The sequence below is a fragment of the Choloepus didactylus genome, chromosome 4 (genome assembly GCF_015220235.1).
Source record: "Choloepus didactylus isolate mChoDid1 chromosome 4, mChoDid1.pri, whole genome shotgun sequence".
Taxonomy (NCBI): domain Eukaryota; kingdom Metazoa; phylum Chordata; class Mammalia; order Pilosa; family Megalonychidae; genus Choloepus; species Choloepus didactylus.
Window position 1 is genome coordinate 44,548,739 of NC_051310.1, and position 20,712 is coordinate 44,569,450.

A 20,712-nucleotide genomic window follows, 5' to 3' on the forward strand; every position below is an offset into this window, starting at 1 on the left:
AGTATGAATATACCTTATGTGCTAGTTTGTATATATTATATCCCCCAGAAAAAGCCATATTCATTAATGTCGTCTTGTGGGGGCAAATGTATTAGTGTTGACTAGGTTGGAATTCTTTGATTGAGTGTTTCCATGGAGATTTAACTCAATCAACTGTGAGTGCAATGTGTGATTGGATAATTTCCATTGAGGTGTTATCCCACCCATTTAGGGTGGGTGTTAATTGGATCACTGGAGTTCACAGACAGAAGGACCTCAGAGCAACTGAGAGTGACAATTTGAAGAGGAGCTGCAGCTAAAAGAGGACAAAACGCCCCAAGAGCAACATTTTGGAGAACGTCATTTTTAAATGCAACCTGGGAGCAAGAGGATGTCAGCCATGTGCCTTCCGAGTTAAGAGGTTTTCCGGACACCAATGGTCATCCTTCAGTGAAGGTACCCTATTGTTAACACCTTCCTTACCTTGGACACTTTATGACCTTAAGACTGTAACTTCGTAACCAAATAACCCCCCTTTATAAAAGCTAATCAATTTCCGGTGTTCTGCAAAACAGCAGCATTAGCAAACCGAAATACCTTATAATGTCTAAGTGCTATAAAAACTGATTATCTAAATTAAGAAACAATTGAAACAGTATTTGATCATTTTTGAAACAGTATTTGATCATTTGTATAATTATAATGAGTAAGATCTTACCTAGATATGATGATTATCTTATTATGAATAAGACTGATAAGGAACTAAATGTAATTTGTTTTTGAATAAAATTTTATTTTCAGTTTATTTTCTCTATTTTGAAAGTTCAACTCTATTGAATTTCTCAATAAAAATGACTTTCAATTACATGTATTTTCCATTTATATATATTCTATTCTTATTATGGACATACAAACATGATATGGAAATACTGTGTTATAGTTGAAAGAACACTGAATTAGAAGTCATATCTGCTGGATTTTATTTCTAGATAGTTATATAAATTTGGAATATCTCCTAATCAATTGGAAACAACCTAAATGTCCAAAAATAAAGTTATATAAATTATTGCATTGAAGTAATATTTTCAAAGATTCAAATGTTTTTAGCACCCAATTAGTACCATGAGGAAATAAGGTAATATTAAAAGAAAAAGACACAAAATATGAAATTATTCAATAATCCATTATGCTGACAAATTTGAAAAAGGCAAAGAAAATGAAAGATTTTCGAGGAGACTATGAACTATAAAATTTGATACAGAATGTAGTGACAAAAATAAAAATGAGGCTAATAATGAAGAGGAGATTGAACATAGGCAAAATCCACTCCTAAAAATAAGAAGCCAGATGGTTTTTACAGGTGAGTTTTATAAAACAATCAACAGATAATGCCTGTTATCGAAACACTTCTAGAGCACAAAAAAAGACAGCAAACTCTACAATGTATTCTATAAAACTAGCATCAACCCAGTATCAAAACCAGGCTAATCTCTCTTTTAAATATAGATGCAAGAGTCCTAAATAAAGAAATAACAATTTGAATTGAGGAATCTAAACTGCATGGCCTCTCCTCCAAAGTGGTGGCACTCTCTTTGCTCTCACGTCCTCCAGTAAGAGCTGGTTACAGGGTGCAGTCATCGTATTGCAACTGGAGTCATGTTGATCAAGAACATATGTGAGCAGCTGCATTGCTATGAGACTGACAGCACCGGAGAAAGGATGGGAGCTGCTCAATTAGAAATACACTAGAGGATGTTGTTGTCAGCATGGCAATTTTAAGATATCCCCTGAAAAAATCCTCACAAATGATTCACCAAATAAAAGGACAAATCCCACTTGCTTAGAATTCTGGGGACGGTAGAGACTGGAGAAGGACCCCTCAGATGTTGAATCAAAGAAAAAGAAAAATATTAGGTAGGAAACTTTCTCCCAGACTGCCAGTCCTCTTTCTACCCCCTTACTCAGTCCCGTGCAGCTTGGGAGTTGCTCAGAGGCAGCAGCCTGGATCTCTCCACCTTGCACCAGGGACAGGGATTATAGAGGCACTTATGCTCCAGGCAGAGGCACAGGGACCCAAGTCTACCAAGACCTGGGGTGGAACACAAGCCGCTGAGGAGTGCTGCATATAAAAGCACCCTTGGTGGGGGTGGTGGGGAGGAGATAACAATAGAATGACTGGTAAGAAGCCTTGTGCCCTCACTCAATCCAGTTTCTTCTGGCTGGACAAGTTAAATGTAAAAAGGACTTTTCTAGAGTGACCTACCTTTCTGGATTGACCCCCATCTAGCTCCCCAGGGCAGGATATCCTAACAGGGAAGAAACCAGAAAAGCCTCAAAGAGATGGGGGGGGAGGGAGGGAGAGAGAGAGGGAAACGGAGAGAGGGAGGGGGGGAGGGAGGGAGAGCGAGAGCAAGAGCGAGAGAGAGAGACAGAGAGAGAGACAGAGAGACACACACAGAGAGAGAGAGAGAGAGAGAGAGAGAGAGAGAGAGAGAAAGAGAGAGAGAGAGGGAGAAACGGGGCCTCTAAACTGAACTGCTGTTAAGACAGGAGGGTCCGAGACCTGAAAAGTGTAAGGAAAACGGGACACTGAGTGAGGGAGAGAATTTAAACAAATCATAGGAGCTGGGGAGAAAATTCTGCACAAAAATAAACAGAACAGATTAAGATTCCTGAAGAAGGAACAAGAAAGAAAGCGTTTGTCTGGATGTGAAACAATTACACAAAAAGTACAGCCTTAGAAATTGTACCACATATCTGGAGAACAAATCGGATGAAGAATAGTTGAGAAAATCTGATAAAACACATGCTACTCTAAAGGTCTTGATAAGTTGGACCAAATGTCAAAAAAGAGCCTTAACACAAAGTCAATCAACAATAGAACCCTAGAAAAGAGGGAAAAACTGACCTTCAGAGTTAGCACATAAAGATAATCAGATGCCTCAACATCAGAAGAAAAAAAATTACAGGGAATACTAAAAAAACAGGATGATATGGTTCAGTCAAGGGAGCAACTGAAAACTTCAGGAGAAATACAGTATGAAACAACTAATTAAAGAAGTTCAAACAAATCTAAATCAATTCAAGGAGACAATGGAATATATACATAAAGAGATAAATGACATTTATTTTACACAATGTGTAAGAATAAAGAACTTGAAAGTATATACAGAACTTTACAGAACTTATGGGAATAAAAGGCACAATAGAAGAGATTAAAAACATATTAAAGGTATATAACTGCAGATTTGAATGGGCACAAGAAAGAAACAGAAAACTAGATGATGGGACAATTGAAATTATACAGTCAGAAGAACAGATAGAGAAAAGAATAGAAAAAATTGAACAGTGTCTCAAGGAGTTGAGTGACAGGACAAAACACACAAACATAGGCATCAAGCATGTCCCAGGAGGAGGAGAGAAGGGAAAAGGAGCAGAAAGAATATTTGAAGAAATAATGGCCAAAAATTTCCCAACTCTTATGAAAGACATAAATACACATGTTCAAGAAGCACAACATATTCCAAACAGAATAAATTCTAATAGACTTACTGTGAGACACATTATAATCAGAATGTCAAATTCCAAAGACAAAGAGAGAATTCTGAAAGCAGCAAGAGAAAACCAATTCGTCACATACAAGGGATCCTCAATAAGACTTAAATTCCGATTTCTCATCAGAAATCATGCAGTCAAGAAGGCAGTGGCATGATATATTTAAGGTGCTTAAAGAGAAAACCTGCCAGCCAAAAATTCTTTATCAAGCAAAACTTTCCTTCAGAAATGAGGGAGAGTTTAAAATATTCACAGATAAACAGAAACAGAAAGATCATGAACAAAAGACCTGCCTTATAAGAATTACTAACAGGAGTTCTGCAGGTTGAAAGGAAAAGATAGGAGAGAGGGGCTTGGAGTCGTGTGAAGAAATGAAGAGTATCACTAAAGGCAACTAACAAGTTAAATGCAAAACTCAGTAGTACTGTATCCTCAATATACAACTCTACTCTTTAATTCCTAAAAGAGTCAGAATACAATTGAACAAGAAAAAGGCATATTTCCTGATACTGGATATGAATTGAATACTGGAATATTACTCAGCCACAAAAAGGAATGAAGTCCTTATGCTTGTGACAACATGAATGAATCTTGAGGACTTTATGCTGAGTGAAATAAGCCAAACACGAAAGGACCAATATTGTAAGATCTCCCTGATATGAGCTAATTAGAATAAGCAAACTCAAAGAGTTAGAATCTAGAATATTGGTTACCAGTGAACAGACTGGGGTAAAAGAATGGGGAGTTGATGCTTAATTTGTACAGAATTTCTATTTAGGGTGATTGTAAAGGGTTAGAAATGGATGGTGGTAATGGCAGTACATCATTTTGAATGTAATTAACAGCACTGAATTATATAGATGAATGTGTTTAAAGGGGGCAACTTTGGGTGGTATATGCTATGTTTGATCTGGATATGCGAAATATGCTATATTTTATTCTGGATAAACATTCTTGACTGTACAACACAGTGAACCTTATTGTAGATGGTATACTATTGTTAGTAATACAAGTCTAAGAATGTTCTTTCCTGAATTATAACACATATAGGAGAGTAACATAAGATGTTAATAATAGGGTGATATATTGGGAAAATACAGCAAATATAAACCATGGACAATAATTAATACTACTATTTTAATAACCTTTCATCAATCGTAAGAAAGGCAACTGCTTTTAAAATAATAGTAAAATTGTAATAAAAGTGCTATCATCAATTCTAACAAATGTTCCACACCAATGCAAGGTGTTGGTGGTGGGGTGGTGTTCTAATTTGCTAATGCTGCCAGAATGCAAAACACCAGAGATGGATTGGCTTTTATAAAGGGGGTTTATTTGGTTACACAGTTACAGTCTTAAGGCCATAAAGTGTCCAAGGTAACACATCAGCAATCGGGTACCTTCACTAGAGGATGGCCAGTGGTGTCTGGAAAACCTCTGTTAAATGGGAAGGCATGTGGCTGGTGTCTGCTCCAAAGTTCTGGTTTCAAAATGGCTTTCTCCCAGGACGTTCCTCTCTAGGCTGCAGTTCCTCAAAAATATCCCTCTTAGTTGCACTTGGGATATTTGTCCTCTCTCAGGTTCTCTGGAGCAAGAGTCTGCTTTCAACAGCCATCTTCAAACTGTCTCTCATCTGCAGCTCCTGTGCTTTCTTCAAAGTGTCCCTCTTGGCTGTAGCTCCTCTTCAAAATGTCACTCTCAGCTGCACTGAGTTCCCTCTGTCCATCAGCTCATTTATATGGATCCAGTGACTCAACTTAGACCCACCCCAAATGGGCAAGCAACACCTCCATGGAAATTATCCAATTAGAGTCATCATCCACAGCTGGGTGGGGCACATTCCAAAGAAACACTTAACTACAATCTAACCAACACTGAGAACATCTGCCCACACAAGATTACAACAAAGATAATGGCGTTTGGGGGGACATAATACATTCAAACTGGCACAGGGTCTATTTGGACTTATTCTGTTTGGAGTACATTTGACATCTTGGATTTGCATATTTATGTCTTTTATAAGGGTAGGGAAATTTTCAGCCATTATTTCCTAAAAAACTCTTTCGCCCTTTTTCCTTCTCTCCCACTTCTGGGACACCCATGATGTGTATGTTTGTGTGTTGTACATGGTCAGTCATTTCCCTGAGACCCTGGCTCAATTGTTTCCATTTTTTTTCTCTATTTGCTCTTTTGTCTGTTTGTCTTCTAGCTCACTGATCCTTTCTTCTACCTCATCAAATCTGCTGTTGTCTCTAGTGTATTTTAAATTTTATCTGTAGTCTTTTATTTCCATGATGTCTGTTAATATTCAATGTATTCTTTCAAATTCTTCTTTATGCCCTCCTAGCATCTTCTTAACATCCTTTATCTCTTTATGCATATTTTCCTTCATTTCTTTAAATCGATTTAGTTAGGAGATATGGTTGAACATCTTTGATTAGCTGTGCCAAATTCTGCATCTCATTGACTTTCTAGTTTGTTCCTTTGACTGGGCCATAACTTCCTGGGCTTTAGTATGCCTTGTGATTTTTTGGGGGGTATCTGTTCATTTGATTTTCTAAATGGGTCTATTCTAAAGTTCAGTTTCTCTCTCATCTAGGATTCAGTTGTTGCCTAGGTTTGTATTAGGGCACTGCTTTAACAGTTGGTTTGTATATCCCAGCCAAAACATGGCCAGGTACCTATGCAGGGGGCGCAGACCAGCTCTGAAGGGCATGGGATAGGGTCTGGAGAGGCTCCAGAAAGTCCTGCTTTCCCCACCTGCACTTTCCAGCCTGCCCAGCAGAAGGCACCAATTACTTATTAGTCCTCATAAGGTGTTTAACTCGTGGAGCCCTGCAGTGTCTGACCATCTGACCAGGAGGGGCTGAAACTGTGGGGTTCTTGTGCTCTTGCTTTGCCAACCAATATCTGGCTCAGTGTTGGGCTGTATCCATCTCTGTAATTCGAATGGATTACTGCAGCCACCCCAGTCCAGAGCAGTCCTGCAAGCAAGGCTCAAGTCTCCAGCTTCTGCTTCCCTCCGGTGTGGGATGGGCGGCAGGACCCATGGCCAGAGTTATAGTCTCTGCGCATGTTTTCTCAGTTCCTTCATCCCACAGTGACCTGGTCCTTGAAATGTCCTTCCCTGTCTTCAAGGTCCCCAAAAGTTTCATTTGGACAGTTTCTGCCTGGTTACACTTCTTTTAGGAAAGAAGTAGATTCTGCCATTCCCTCCCTAATCCTCCATTTTGGAAGCTCTTTCTTGCTGCCCTTTTGTATTCTCTCCCCAGCAGCATCAGTCCTTCCCGGCTCCCTGTGGACTTGGGTCTCCATATCTGGATACATATGGGGATCTAACTTGCTGATGTGAGAGATTTTATAGTCTGTGTCCCCAGTGGGTGTCCCGGCTGCTGCCTCTGGGCACTTGCCAACTTGTGTGGGACCAAGTGAGGGGGGAGGGAAGAGGACTGACCAGTCCAGGACCTGATATTTTTCTCTTTCCTCAATTCAACGTTTGTGGGATCCATCTCCAGTCTTTACCTTCCTCCAGAGTTCTGAGAAAGTGAGATTTGTTCTTTTTTATGCTGAATCTCTGGGATAAGTTTCCCAGTAGATGTCTTATGTTGCCATCTTGATGACATCACCTTCTCACCTACATTATTTTTTTAGTTTTGTTTAAGTATGAATACCTTCAGTCAGGACATTAACTCTCCAAGTTAACATAGGTCCTATCTCTCCTTATTGTCTTATGCCAGGACATTTCATATGTTTATACTACCTGACTGGCAACTGGAGGCATTTGAGTCTGCTGTTCTAGATTCTACTATATTTAGGTCAATACTGGGTCTTCAGGAATAATAAGTATAGTCAGTTTTTTTTTTGTAGACACATTTACTACATATTTTTCTTAAATGACAAAATTTTGGTTTAAATATACATGGATTCAGAACCTCTCCAATTAAATTAATAGAAGAGGAGAAAACAAAAAGGAAACTTTCACAATGTATCCTCAGAAGAGAAAAGAAGAAACCAAAGCAAAAGAAAACCTCCCAGAAAATGACTACTCCTCTTCATCCATCCTCCCTTTTCGTCACATTCCACTCCGTCTCCTTCTCCAAAGGTGATTTTTCTTTTTCTGATTATAATGATCATTGCAAAAAACACAAATAATGCAGACATGTGTAAATAAGTAGAAAGATATTACAATCCAACTACCCGAAAATAACCATTATTAAAATTTTGGTGTATTCTGTCAGAGTTTTTCTATGTACAGAAATAGCTGTTTCATTTTATTTCTTTGAATGCTACTGTCTTGGCATGAACATATTGTGGACATCTTTCATTAAACTAAATGTAGATCCACATGCTTATTTTTAGTGGCTGTCTAAAATTCAATTGCATGGACTTTCCAAATTTATTCAACAAGTTCCTCATTGATAAAACTAAGATTGTACTGAAGTTTATACTATTATAAACAACACTATAATGATGTGAAAATATCTTTGTTCATTTATTTGAATGACAAAATCTTAGAGATAGAATTTCTGGGTACAATTTGCATAAATAGACCCTTATTATCTAACAAAAAGGTATCAATTTATATTCTCACCAGTGGTGTATGTCAGTATTTTGTTACCTAGCCACTTAGTGACACTGGATGCATTGTTTTTAGTATGTGCTAATCCAAAAATCAAAAATGGTATCTTTTTTTTAGATTAGCTATTCTTTGATTATTGGAAGGCTGAATATGGTTTTCTCATGACTATGCTTGTAATGTGAACAGCCTTTTTGCCTCCTTAGCACATATTTCTTTAAGCTTGACAAATATGGTTGTCCTTTTTTTCCCCTTAGCTTTATATGAACTCTTTGCATTAAAAGGAAAATAACACTTTCTTTGTTATATGTGTTCCAAACATGTTTTTGTAAGTTGACCATTACATTCAGGGTGGAGGAGGTTGCTTATTTGCTTGCTTTGCTATAATTTTTAAATAGTCGATGTATTAAAATTATCTTCACCGTATCTTGCTTTGGTATTAAGCTATGAAAGGCCCTCTTAGCCCTAAAAACTAATATTTACCTGTTTTTAGCAGCTTTCAAAGTGCTTCTATTTATATTTTTTATTCAATTTTATTGTGGTATATTCACAAACTATACAATCATCCACAATATACAATCAATTGTTCTCATTGCCATTATATAGTTGTGAATTCATCACTACAATCAATTTTTAAGGGTTTTCCAGTTAAAGCCAGAAAACCTGCTAGACAAATTCTAAAAGAGCTGTAACACTACAATCAATTTTTGAACATCTTCATTATCACACACACAAAAGAACAAAAATAACTTAAAAAAAAAAATCCCATATCTCCATCCTTCTCTATTATTCCTTTACTTTTTGCCCTCATTTTTCTAATCATCTGTCCATACACTGGATAAAGGGAGTAGGAGCCACAAAGTTTTCACAATCACACAGTAAAACAGTGTAAGCTACATAGTTATAAAATCGTCTTCCAGAATAAAGGGTTGCAGTTCAACGGTTTCAAGTATTTCCCTCTACCTATTCCAATACATTAAAAACTAAAAAGGGATACCTGTATAATGCATAACAAAAACCTCTAGAATGACCTCTTGACTATATTTGCAATCTCTCAGCCATGGAAATTTTATTTTTTTCATTTCACTTCCCCCTTTTGGTTCAAGAAGGTTTACTCAACCCACAATGCAGGGCCAAGATCATCCCCATGAGTCATGTCCCACCTTGCCAGGGAGACTTACACCCCTCGGAGTCATCCCACATAGGGGGTAGGGGAGTGAGTTTACCTACAGAGTTGGCTTAGAAAGAGAGGCCAAATCTGAGCAACAAAAGAAATTCTCTGGGGTGACTCTTAGGCACAATCTTAAGTACGCTTAGCCTCTCCTTTGCAGTAACAAACTTCATAAGGGAAAGCCTCAAGACTGGAGGCTCAGCCTTCTAAAATGGTAGTCCCAAATTCTTGTGAGAATATCATTAATCCCCCAGGCGGGGAAGTTTAATACTTCCACATTTTCCCCCAGTCTCTCAAGGGGATTTTGAAAATACATTTTTATTCTCTGTCCAAATTACTGTGGGATGCATTGGGGCTTCACACTAACCTGTAAATAACAACCCAATTTCACTACCTAGTCAAAGTCCCATGTAATTATGGTGTTTGAATAAACTGAACAAGCAAGTAAAATTGTAGTGTGTTACAAAAAATATAGATTTTACACCCAATAAATATCTCTTCCTTTGGTCTCACACAGAAGTTGAAGTTTTAAAACACTGTCAATATCATCTTCTACACTTTTGTCTAATTTACCTGGGTCCTAACCAAGCCCACTTTGATCACATCTCTAAGTGAAGTCTGATCTCTTTTTTCAGAATCTTCAACATTTGCTGTATGAGGTAATGGTGATATTCATAGCTGCCGGACTCAGGCTCTGAATCACAAGTGTCACACAAATACCCAAAGTTCTAGGGACCGACCAAGTTATACACAAAGAGCTCAGCATCTCAGAATTTAGAAATAGCCATTGCAACTCAGGAATAGATGTAGCTGCTGTAAGACGTTACAATCTAGGAATCTTTACAATAAGCCTTCCCCTGATAAACAATGCTGTGATTCAATTCTCAAAGTTTGCATGTTATAGTTCATGTTAGTGAGGCATTATAATGTTTGTCTTTTCATTTCCAGTTAATTTCACTCAAGATAATACCCTCACAATGTCCATTCATCTAGTTGCATAGCTCAAAACTTCATTCCTTCTTGTAGCAGCTCAATATACCATTGTATGTATACACCAGAGTTAGCCATTGCATTCATCAGTCAATGTACTCTTAGGCCACCTCCATTCACTGCAAATAGTGATTATTGCCACCATAAACCCCATTGTGCAAATGCCCATTCGTGTTTCACTTTTCAGTTCTTCCAAGTATACACCCAATAACAGGGTTGCAGGACCATAAGGCAACCCCATGCTTAGCTTCCTGTGGAACCACTACTCTACTCTGCCATCCAGATAGTCTGCACTATTCTACTTACCCACCAATGGTGATTAGGAAGATCCCTTTCTCCAATTTCTCCAGCACTTGTATCCCTCTGTTTACTTTTTAGAAGGTTTCATTCACACACCATACAGTCCATCCTAAGTAAACAATCAATGGTTCCCTGTATAATCACATAATTATGCATTCACCAACACTATATATATATAGAGGACATTTCCATTCTTCCACAAAGAAAGAAGAGGTGAAAAAAGAAGAAGAAAATGACAACTAAAAAGCAACAATAGAAAAAATAAAATTAAAACAAAATACAATAAAAAAGTCAGAAAACAAAACCAACGCCAAGAATCCCATACCCCCTGCCTTATATCCCACTCTTATAGACATTTCACTTTGGTATATTGATTTTGTTACAATTACTAGAAGCATATTACAATGTTACTGTTAACTATAGACTCCAGTCTGTATTGATTGTATTTTTTACACAATACCATCCCATTTTTAACACCTTGCAATGCTAACATATATTTGTTTTCCCTCATGTAAAAACATTCTTATATTTGTACATTTAATCACAATTATTGACCACTCTAGGTTTCACTAAGTTATACAGTCCCTCTCTTTATATTCTATCTTTCCTTCTGATGTCCTATCTGCCCCTAACCTTTTTCTTTCAACTGTACTCACAGTCATCTTTGTTCAATGTACTTACAATTTCATTCTACCATCAAACAGTATTGTGCTACCCATTTCTGATTCTATACAATCAATCTTGTTGAACATTCTGTACTCCTTCAGCATCAAATGTCCAATCTTTACTCTATTTCTATCTCCTGATATCTTCATTTCTACATTCTTCTCCAAAACTCTCTCTCGTCTCCTCATATGTGCCTGTAGCACTCCCTGTAGTATTTCTTGTAAAGAGATCTCCTGCTCACAAACTCTGTGTCTATTTTTTTCTGAGAATATTTTAAACTCTCCCTCATTATTGATGACAGTTTTGCCATATATAAGATTCTTCGTTAGCAGTTTTTCTCTCTCAGTATCTTGAATATATCATACCACTGCCTTCTGAACGCCATGATTTCCGCTGAGAGATCTGCAGTTAGTGTTATCAAGCTTCCCTTGTATGTGATGGCTTTTCTCTTGCTGCTTTCAGAATTCTCTCTCTCTCTTTTTGACATTGGACAATCTCATGAGTAAGTGTCTTGGAGTACAACTATTAGGATCAATTCTCTTTGGGGTACGCTGTACTTCTTGGACTTGTAATTTTATTTCTTTCAAAAGAGTTGGGAAATTTTCATTTATTATTTCCTCTATTATTCTTTCTGTCCCTTTTCCCACCTTTTCTCCTTCTAGGACACCTATAACACATATATTCCTGTGCTTCATGTTGTCATTCAGTTCCCTGAGACCCTGCTCATATTTTTCCATTCTTTTCCCCGTGTCTTCTTTTCTGTGTAGGATTTCAGATGACTGGTCCTCTAGTTCACTAATGCTTTCTTCTGCATCTCCAAATCTGCTATTGTATGTCTCCATTTTGTTTTTCATCTCTTCTATCATGCCTTTCATTCCCATAAGTTTTGCCATTTGTTTTTTTAAGCTTATGAATTCTTCCTTATGGTCATCCAGTGTCTTCTTTATATCCTTCATCTCTTTTGCCCCATTTTCTTTCAACTTGTTGATTTGACTTAGAAGTTTCGTTTGAACATCTCTAATTAGTTTTTTCATCTCTTTAATCTAGACCTTTATCTTACATTCTTATTAGTTGATCAGAGTTTTTCACCTCTTGTTTTTCTGTTTCTTACCCTGCCTCTATGTAGCTTTTTTGTGTGGTGATCTCCTCAGATATTTTCAGCCCGTCAGATTTTCCTAGTCCAGAGAGACCCAGGTCTCGGGAGGGGGGTATGGAGTTTTCTTGAAAATGAGACCCTCCTGTGAGGCCTTTAGACTCTGTGCTTCTCCTATGCTGGCCAGCAGGTGGTGCTTGCCAGCCCACAGTTCTCCCACCAGTGTAAGGAGGCAGGGAGCCTTTAGTCCCAGGTGACCCTAACCCAGTCTGGGATGTAGCTGACTGAAGCTAGTTAACGAATTCCAAACTCTGGGATCTGAGTTCCCAAAAGGGCTGGGAAATTACGGTGTTTAGCAAATTTTCTCCACCGCTAGACTTATTGCTTAGTGTCTCAGAGATATCTTAGCTCTTCTCTTGCCTGGGCCCAAATTGCAAGTCTTTGAGGCTTTCTGTAGTGGGCTTCTTAGGGTAATTGTTTTAGAAAAAGAGAAAACAATTAAAAAAAAAAAGAAAAGAAAAGAAAAGAAAAAAAAAGGAAGGGCCGAGTATGGACTATTTACAGTCTTTCCTGATCTAATAGGCTATTGAAATGCTAAAAGACCATGAGTTGAGGGTGATTAAGGAGCAATCAAGAAAGCAGAGAAGCTGGCTTTTCAGACAAGGGCTCTCCCTCCCTGAAACTGCATATGTGTCTGACTGTGTTTGAGCCCTGCCCTTCTCTGTATTATGTTCACCTGCCTCCAAAAACTCTCCGTTTTTATTTGGTTTTCTATGTTTTTTCTTTTTTGCTAGCCCTATCTACTCTCCGCTGGACTGACTGCTCCCAGATTTTCGGGTGTCTGCTCTCAATTTATCTATGGTTGTAGCTTTTGTTTTCCCTCCTGGTTCCCAGCATGGATGGCCCCTCCTCCCTTGGGATTGTGCCTGGTAGGGAGGGGCACGGGCCCCCTGGCTGGGAGAACTTATAGATTTCGCTGATCTCAGCTGTTCCACATTTTCACGAGTGTTGTATGGAGTCTGTCCAATCCCACGTTCCTCTACGATGTACAGTCCATGCAGTCCTGGCTTTCTAGCAACTGCCCCAGAGGAGTAATTACAACCTAGACCTCACCACTCTGCCATCTTGCCCCGCCTCCTACACTCTACCTCATGTATCTTGAGTCTCTACTGGTAGGTGCATATATATTTATAATTTCTTACTGAATTGTCCACTTTAATTGAATGTGATGTCCTTCTTAGTACCTCATTAAAGTTTCTGACTTATTGATTGTTTTGTTTGACATTAGTATAGGTATCCCAGCCCTCTTTTGGTTACTATTTGCAAGGAATATTTTTTCCATCCCTTCACTTTCAAACTACTTGTGCATTTAAATTTAAGGTGAGTTTCTTGTAAACAGCATATAGTTTGATCATGCTTTTTTATCTATTCTGCCAGTCTAAGTATTTGACTGGAGAGTTTATATCATTTACATTTAAAATGATTATCGATAATGCAGGATTTTCTTCTGCCATTTTGCTATTTAGTTTTTGTATGTCTTATGCCTTTTTTGTGCCAGAATTCTTTCATAACTGCCTACTTTTTATTTAATTAATCTTCTGTAGTGAGCCATTTTGAATTCCTTTTCATTTCTTTCTGTGTATTTTTTTCAGATAATTTCTTTGTGGAGCTTAACTTTAACATCTGCAATGGTGACACTGGGCATCCCCATCTTGTTCCTGATCTTAGAGGTAAACCTTTCAGGCTTTCCCCATTGAGTGTGATGTTAGCTGTGGGTTATTCATATATTCCCTTTATCATATTGAGGAAGTTTTCTTCTATTCCTATACTTTGAAGTATTTTATCAAGAAACGATGTTGAATTTTGTCAAATGCCTTTTTTTGTGTCACTCAAGATGGTCATGTGCTTTTTCCCTTTTAATTTGTTAATGTAGTGTATTGCATTAATTGATTTTCTTGTAGGTGAACCACCTTTACATACCTGGAATAAAACCCACTTGGTCATGGAGTATAATTCTTTTAACATGTTGCTGGATTCAATTTGCAAGTATTTGTTCAGGGTTTTTGCATCCATATTCATTAAAGAGATTAGCCTGTAATTTTCTTTTCTTGTAGTACCTTTGTTTGGCTTTGTAGTATTAGGGTGATTTTGGCTTCTTAAAATGAGTTAGGTACCTTCCCCACCACTTCAATTTTTTTGAAGCATTTGAGCAGGACTGGTACTAATTCTTTCTTGAATGCTTGGTAAAATTCGCATGTGAAACTATCTGGTCATGGACTTTTTTGGGGGGGTGGTGGAAGCTCTAGAAATTATATTTAAAAATTTGTACTTATGAACATTATTCTGGGAAGAGAGATTTTAGGTTTCAACAGATTCTTAAGCCCATGAAACATAGAACCTAGCCAGTTTTCCTTGACTCTCTTTTTTAAATTAATTTTATTTATCAAAAAATAAACAAGACATTTCCAAAGAAAACAAGACAAAGGAATAGGAAAAACAAATATCCTAAACTAAATTCATTGCTTCCAATATGCTCCTAACATAACACAAGAAAATTGACAAACTATAGTCATTCCTGGGCATTCTCATATCATTAAGATTCCCTCAATATTTTATCTGTTCTTTTTACGTTATCGTTCCCCCCATCACTAGCTGCTATCTATCTCTAGGTCCCCTATTTTCTACAACATAAGAACGCTGTTTTACATTTTTCACAGAGTTCACATGAGTGGTAACATACAATGTCTCTCCTTCTGTATCTGAATTATTTCACTCAACATTATGTCCTCAAGGTTCATCCATGTTGTCATATGCTTCCCGACCTTGTTACTTCTCACTGCTGTGTAGTATTCCATCATATGTATGTACTACATTTTGTTTATCCACTTATCTGATGTAGAACATTTAGGTTGTTTCCATCTCTTCGCAACTGTGAACAATGCTGCTATGAACATTGGTGTGCAAATATCTGTTCATGTCATTGCTTTCAGGTCTTCTGGGTAAATACCAAGAACTGAAATTGCTGGATCATAGGGAAACTCAATGCCTAGTTTTCTAAGAAACCACCAAACTGTCTTCCACAGTGGATGTACTATTATACATTCCCACCAGCAATGAATAAGAGTTCCAATTTCTCCACATCCTCTCAGCATTTGTAGTTTCCTGTTTGGTTAATGGCAGCCATTCTTACTGGTGTGAGATGATATCTCATTGTGGTTTTGAGTTGCATCTCCCCAACAGTTAGTGAAGACGAACATTTTTTCATGTGTTTTTTAGCCATCATTTTGATGACTGGTTCACTCTCTTGTGATTCATTTGTAAAAGTCTTCTATTTCTTTTCAATTCAGTGTTGGTTGTTCATGCTTTTCTAGGAAAAGCATGTCCCCAGCCCTCCTGGTTCGCTAGTCAAGAGCCAGACTTGGTACCCATCTCTATGTGCACCTTTTCTTGGGGCACAGCCCTTTTCCAGTATTCTGAGCTCATCCAACTCCAAAAGACTGTTTTCTCCCTCTCTCTTTCTTTTTTTTTTTTTTTTTTAAATCAGCCCTGCCTCATCTCTGTGCAGGAGGTACCTTTAGGTTCTGTTCATCCTTTTCTGGGTTTATCTGTATCTGGAGCTTGTATTCAGAAATCCAAACCTGTTAATTAAATCCACAAATGGAGCATGCTTGAGCTCCCCTTCCCTTATTCCTAGTAGTGACTGCTTCTTTTGCCCCAGTGGAAGTGACTCCAAAACAGTCTGCTGTGACTATTTTGGAGAAATGCCAGCCTCCAAGCCTGGGAGACTTAAAGTTCTGTGTTGTGATCTCAGCCCATTCACCCATTCCAGACAGGTATACGATGTGTGCCTGTCCACAGAAGTCTCCAAAATCGTTGGTCCAGACTGTTCTTGGCTACCTAGTAGCTGCTCTAAAGGATGAACTAAATTTCACACCTCCCTAGGCTGCCATCTTGCCCCGCATCACCACAATACACTTTTAAATAATCAATGGGTCAAAGAATAAATCACAAGAAAATTTAAGAAATATGTAGAGGTGAATGAAAATGAAAACACAAAATATCAAAACTTATTGGACTCTGCAAAGGTATGCCAAAACAGAATATTATAGCTCTAAATACTTACATTAAAGAAGAACGATCTCATATCAGTGACTAAACCTCATACCTGGAGGAACTAGAAAAAGAAGAGCAAACTCCAAAGCTAACAGAAGGAAGGAAATGACAAATATTAGAGTAGAGGAAAACAAACTAGAAAACAGAAAAACAATAGAAAGAGTCAGCAAAACCAAAAACTGGTTCTTTGAAAAGATCAACAAAATTGATAAACCTTTAGCTAGAGTCAAAGAATACGAGAGGACACAAATAATAAAATCAGAAATGTCAGGGCTACATTTACTACCAATGCCATAGAAATAAAAAGGATTATAAGATGATAGATACTATGACAATTGCATGCAACCAAATTAGATTAGATTTAAAAATGGAAAATAACAAATACTGATGAGGATGCAGAGAAATAGGAATTGTATCACATCGTTTGGGGTAAAGTAAAATGGTGCAGTCACTCTAGACAATAGCTGGTAGGTCCTCCAAAATTTAAACACAGAACTACCATATACCCTGGTAATCCCACTTCAAGGTATATACCCAAAAGAAGTGAAAGTAGAACTTGCAAAGATATTTGTACACCAATGTTCATAGCAGAACTATTCACAATAGCCAAAAGTGGAAGTAATTCAAATGTCTATTATCAGGTGAATGGACAAACAAATGCAGAGTGTGTGTGTGTGTGTGTCTGTGTCCACATAATGGAATATTATTCAGTTAAGAAATGAAGTTCTAATATCTGCTACTACATGGATCACCCTTGAAGACATCATGCTGGGTAAAAAAAGTCATAAGGAAAGGGACAGATATTGTATGATTCCATTAATATGAAATAGTTCAAATATGGATATTCACAGATATAAAGTAGACCAAAGGTTGTAAGGTGTACAGAATTTCTGTTTGGAGTGATGGTAAGGCTCTGGTAATAGACAGTGATTAGGGTAGCACAATATTTTAAATGTGATTAACCCCAATGAATGGTAAGCTTCGGAGATACTGAGATGGGAAAGTTTATGTTCTATATATGTATCCACAATTTTTTTAAAAAAGAGAGAAAGAACTACTAAAGAGACAATGACAATTAAATGTATTACATGATCCTGGGCTGGATCTAATAATGGAGGAGAAAAGGCCCAAAAGGGCATTACTGGACACATGAAAACTGAAATATGGACTGAAAGCTTTTTATCAATGTTAAATTTCTTGAACTTGATAACTGTTCTTAAACTACATACATAAATGAATATCCTTGTCCTTTGGAAAAGTACATGGAAGCACTATGTATTAAAGGAAAATGATGCATACAGCCTACTCTCAAACATTTAACAAGCAGATGAATAGACAATCAGATGGACATATACAGTGATTTGGCAAATGTTGCGAAATGTTAAAAGATGGTGGATCTGGGTATGTGGGCAGGGGTAGATTAGAGTTCTCTGTATGGGTTTTGTATTATTTTTGCAATTGTCCGGTAACTTTGAAATTATTTCAAAATAAAGTTTATTTAAAAAAATAGGAAGTACCCAAATGTCTACGGTTATTTTCATTTTGTTTTAAATGGAGGAAATGAATTAGTGCAGTTTAATTTCTGTGTAGGTGTGAAGTGAGTTTGGGTAAAAATAATTACTGTAGAAAAGAAAATTTAGTTCTTTAATAAATTTATAGATTAATAGAAAAAATAAGTATGTCTTATTTATATTACTGTTCTACAGTATTATTACTTTAGAAAATCCTGAAAATAGTATTTTTAAAGTCCTATTTCACTCATTTCTGCAACTGTTGCATAAGTTGCATATACTACACTAAACATATTTAGAGTACCCATGGTTATCTCATTCTATATTCAATAACAAACAATTAGTCAGGTAAGTCAGACCAGGAAATCTACTAAATATTACAGAAGAAACAGTTAATCGTAAAGGTTTCAATCATGTTCTTATTAGAGTATCAGTACAAAACAGATGGCAACATTCAAGCTGAGTAAGGGAACAGAGTTTAATAAAGATGTAGGCTGAGCTTAGGGAAACCATCAAGGAATAGGACAGTACCATAGAGCTAGCTAGCAAGAATGGTGAGACATTCCACCTAGGACTAAAGATCCAAGGGGCAGAAGCAGTTAAGTAGAACCCAGAAGGAAGAGTTGTATGCAGAAGAACTGCCTCACAAAAGCCCTGGTGACATGGCAAGGAGTGAGCTGGGAAAATGTTTCATTGCAAACCCAAGACCAGATTCCTAGTTCTCAGCTACCAACTCTCAACTAAATCCTCTCCAATTTTCTAATAGAAAGAAATAAGGTTCACTTTACTTACGTAATCTACAAGTTATAATTTATCCATTCCATATATATCAATATCTGTATCTGGCTAGCTAGCTAGCTAGCTAACATATTTTCTTCAAGTCATTTACTCCCAAACATGCTGTTCCAACCACAACATAGACACATATAAGACTAAACTAAGAAAATGATTCTAAATCACGATTAAAGAAAAAAAAAAATCCAGCAAGCTAAGCTGCCATGAATATATAATTTACAAACAGAAGAAAAAACAAACTCTGGTTACAAATAAAGAATGCTGTTTTTCTGGCCTTATGTTTTAAAACCAAGAACGGTTCATTTCTGATTACTATATTTTATATATAGTTATTATCTCTGTGTTATGACATTAATGTCTCCAAGGCCAAAAAATAAATGTTTAATGTAGTTAAATTACTATTAGATTTTCCTCGTAAATTGCTGGTGAGAATATAAACTGGTGCAGCCACTCTGGAAAACAGTTTGACAGTTTTTCAAAATATTAAACATAGAGGTACCAAATGACCCAGCCACTCCACTCTTAGATATCAAAGAGAAATGTCCATAAACACTTGTACACAAATGTTCATAGGAGTATTAATGATAGTTGCTAAAAAGTGGACACAACCCCAAATGTCCATAAACTGATAAACTGATAAACAAAATGTCATATATATCCATACAATGCAATATTATTCAGCTTTAATACTGATACATGCTTCAACTTAGATGAACCTCAGCAACATGCAAAGAGGCACACAGGAAGTAGATTGGTGCTTGCCTGGGGTAGGGTTGTGGGGGAGAGAAGGGTTTGACTAGTAACTGACACAGACGTGTTTCTCGGGTGGGATGAGGGGTTGGGGTGGTGGTGGTAATGGAATGTCCACAGACTGTAGAGATAATTGCAATAACTCTGTAAATATACCCAAAATGGATGGGTATATTTTTAAAATGGATGCATTTTATGGTATGTAAACTATATTTCAATAAACGTGTTTAAAAATTAATGTTTTGTTTTTACAATTGTTTTTACTTTTTCAGTTGTGTGACTGCTTCTGCTAAAACAGTCCAATAACCAAAACCAATAATACAACTAATTTGTGTTCCTGTTGGACCAACAGACATATATTTTTGTTTCCATATCAATCAATGATGAAAGATACCAGAATAGAACTTGCCTTAAAATATGTTTTTAGCAAAATACACATATTTGTATCAGCTCTTGCCACCCTAAAATTTAGAGGCTTAATGATTGCTTAATCATAACTTATTGTTTCTCCTACATCTGAATTGGCTAAAGAATGACTATTCCAGGCTGGTCTCATCTGAGTCCCCTTCTCAATATGTGCCCAACTTGGAAATTATTTCATTCAGGATTAATCAGCTGAGGATGGGTCTCCTCCAGGTATCTCATCCTTCTCCAGTAAAATGTCACAGTATGTTCTCACTGCACGGTAGAGGTATAAGGGAGTAAGCAGCTAGATGGGGCCCCAATCCATTGGCAAAAGCAACTTTAGTGGTAAAATCCAAAGTCATGAGGCAAGAAAGGTGCCCCAACCACAAAAGATCTGCAAAGTTATAAGGTAAGGGGCTTTGATAGAAGGGGTGGTGAAAAAGAGCCATATCTAGACATATTATTAGATGCAACCCTGCAAAATCTCAGACCAAAAAAGAAAAAGAGAAGATCCTTCAGGATAGAAAATTAATTATTCATCTACAAAGAAATGACAATCAGGAATCCAGCAACACTAGATTACAGAGGACAATGAAGGAATGCTTTAAAGTTCTGAGGGAAATTTATTTTGAATCTGGAATTCTATATTCAGACAAATATCAGTAAGAGTAGGGAGAATAAGATAAAACCTTTTTCAAGGACATAGGAACTTGGAAACTGTAATTCCCACATACTCCAATGTAAGGATTACCTTGAGGAGACACTCAAGCAAAACTAAAAACAAATCCAAGAGTCAAGAGCAGGCTTA

At 37.1% G+C, this 20,712-nt stretch overlaps 1 protein-coding gene and 1 non-coding gene across 8 annotated transcripts in view; both read right to left on the bottom strand.

Annotated features, from left to right (window-relative positions):
• The window catches only part of GPHN (gephyrin), a 784,704-nt gene that overhangs the window by 482,325 nt on the left and 281,667 nt on the right, over positions 1-20,712 (bottom strand). The gene's annotated exons all lie outside the window — the stretch shown is intronic.
• Positions 8,746-8,807, bottom strand: LOC119533567. Its single transcript, XR_005216691.1, has one exon. It is a non-coding gene; the product is annotated as a U7 small nuclear RNA (small nuclear RNA).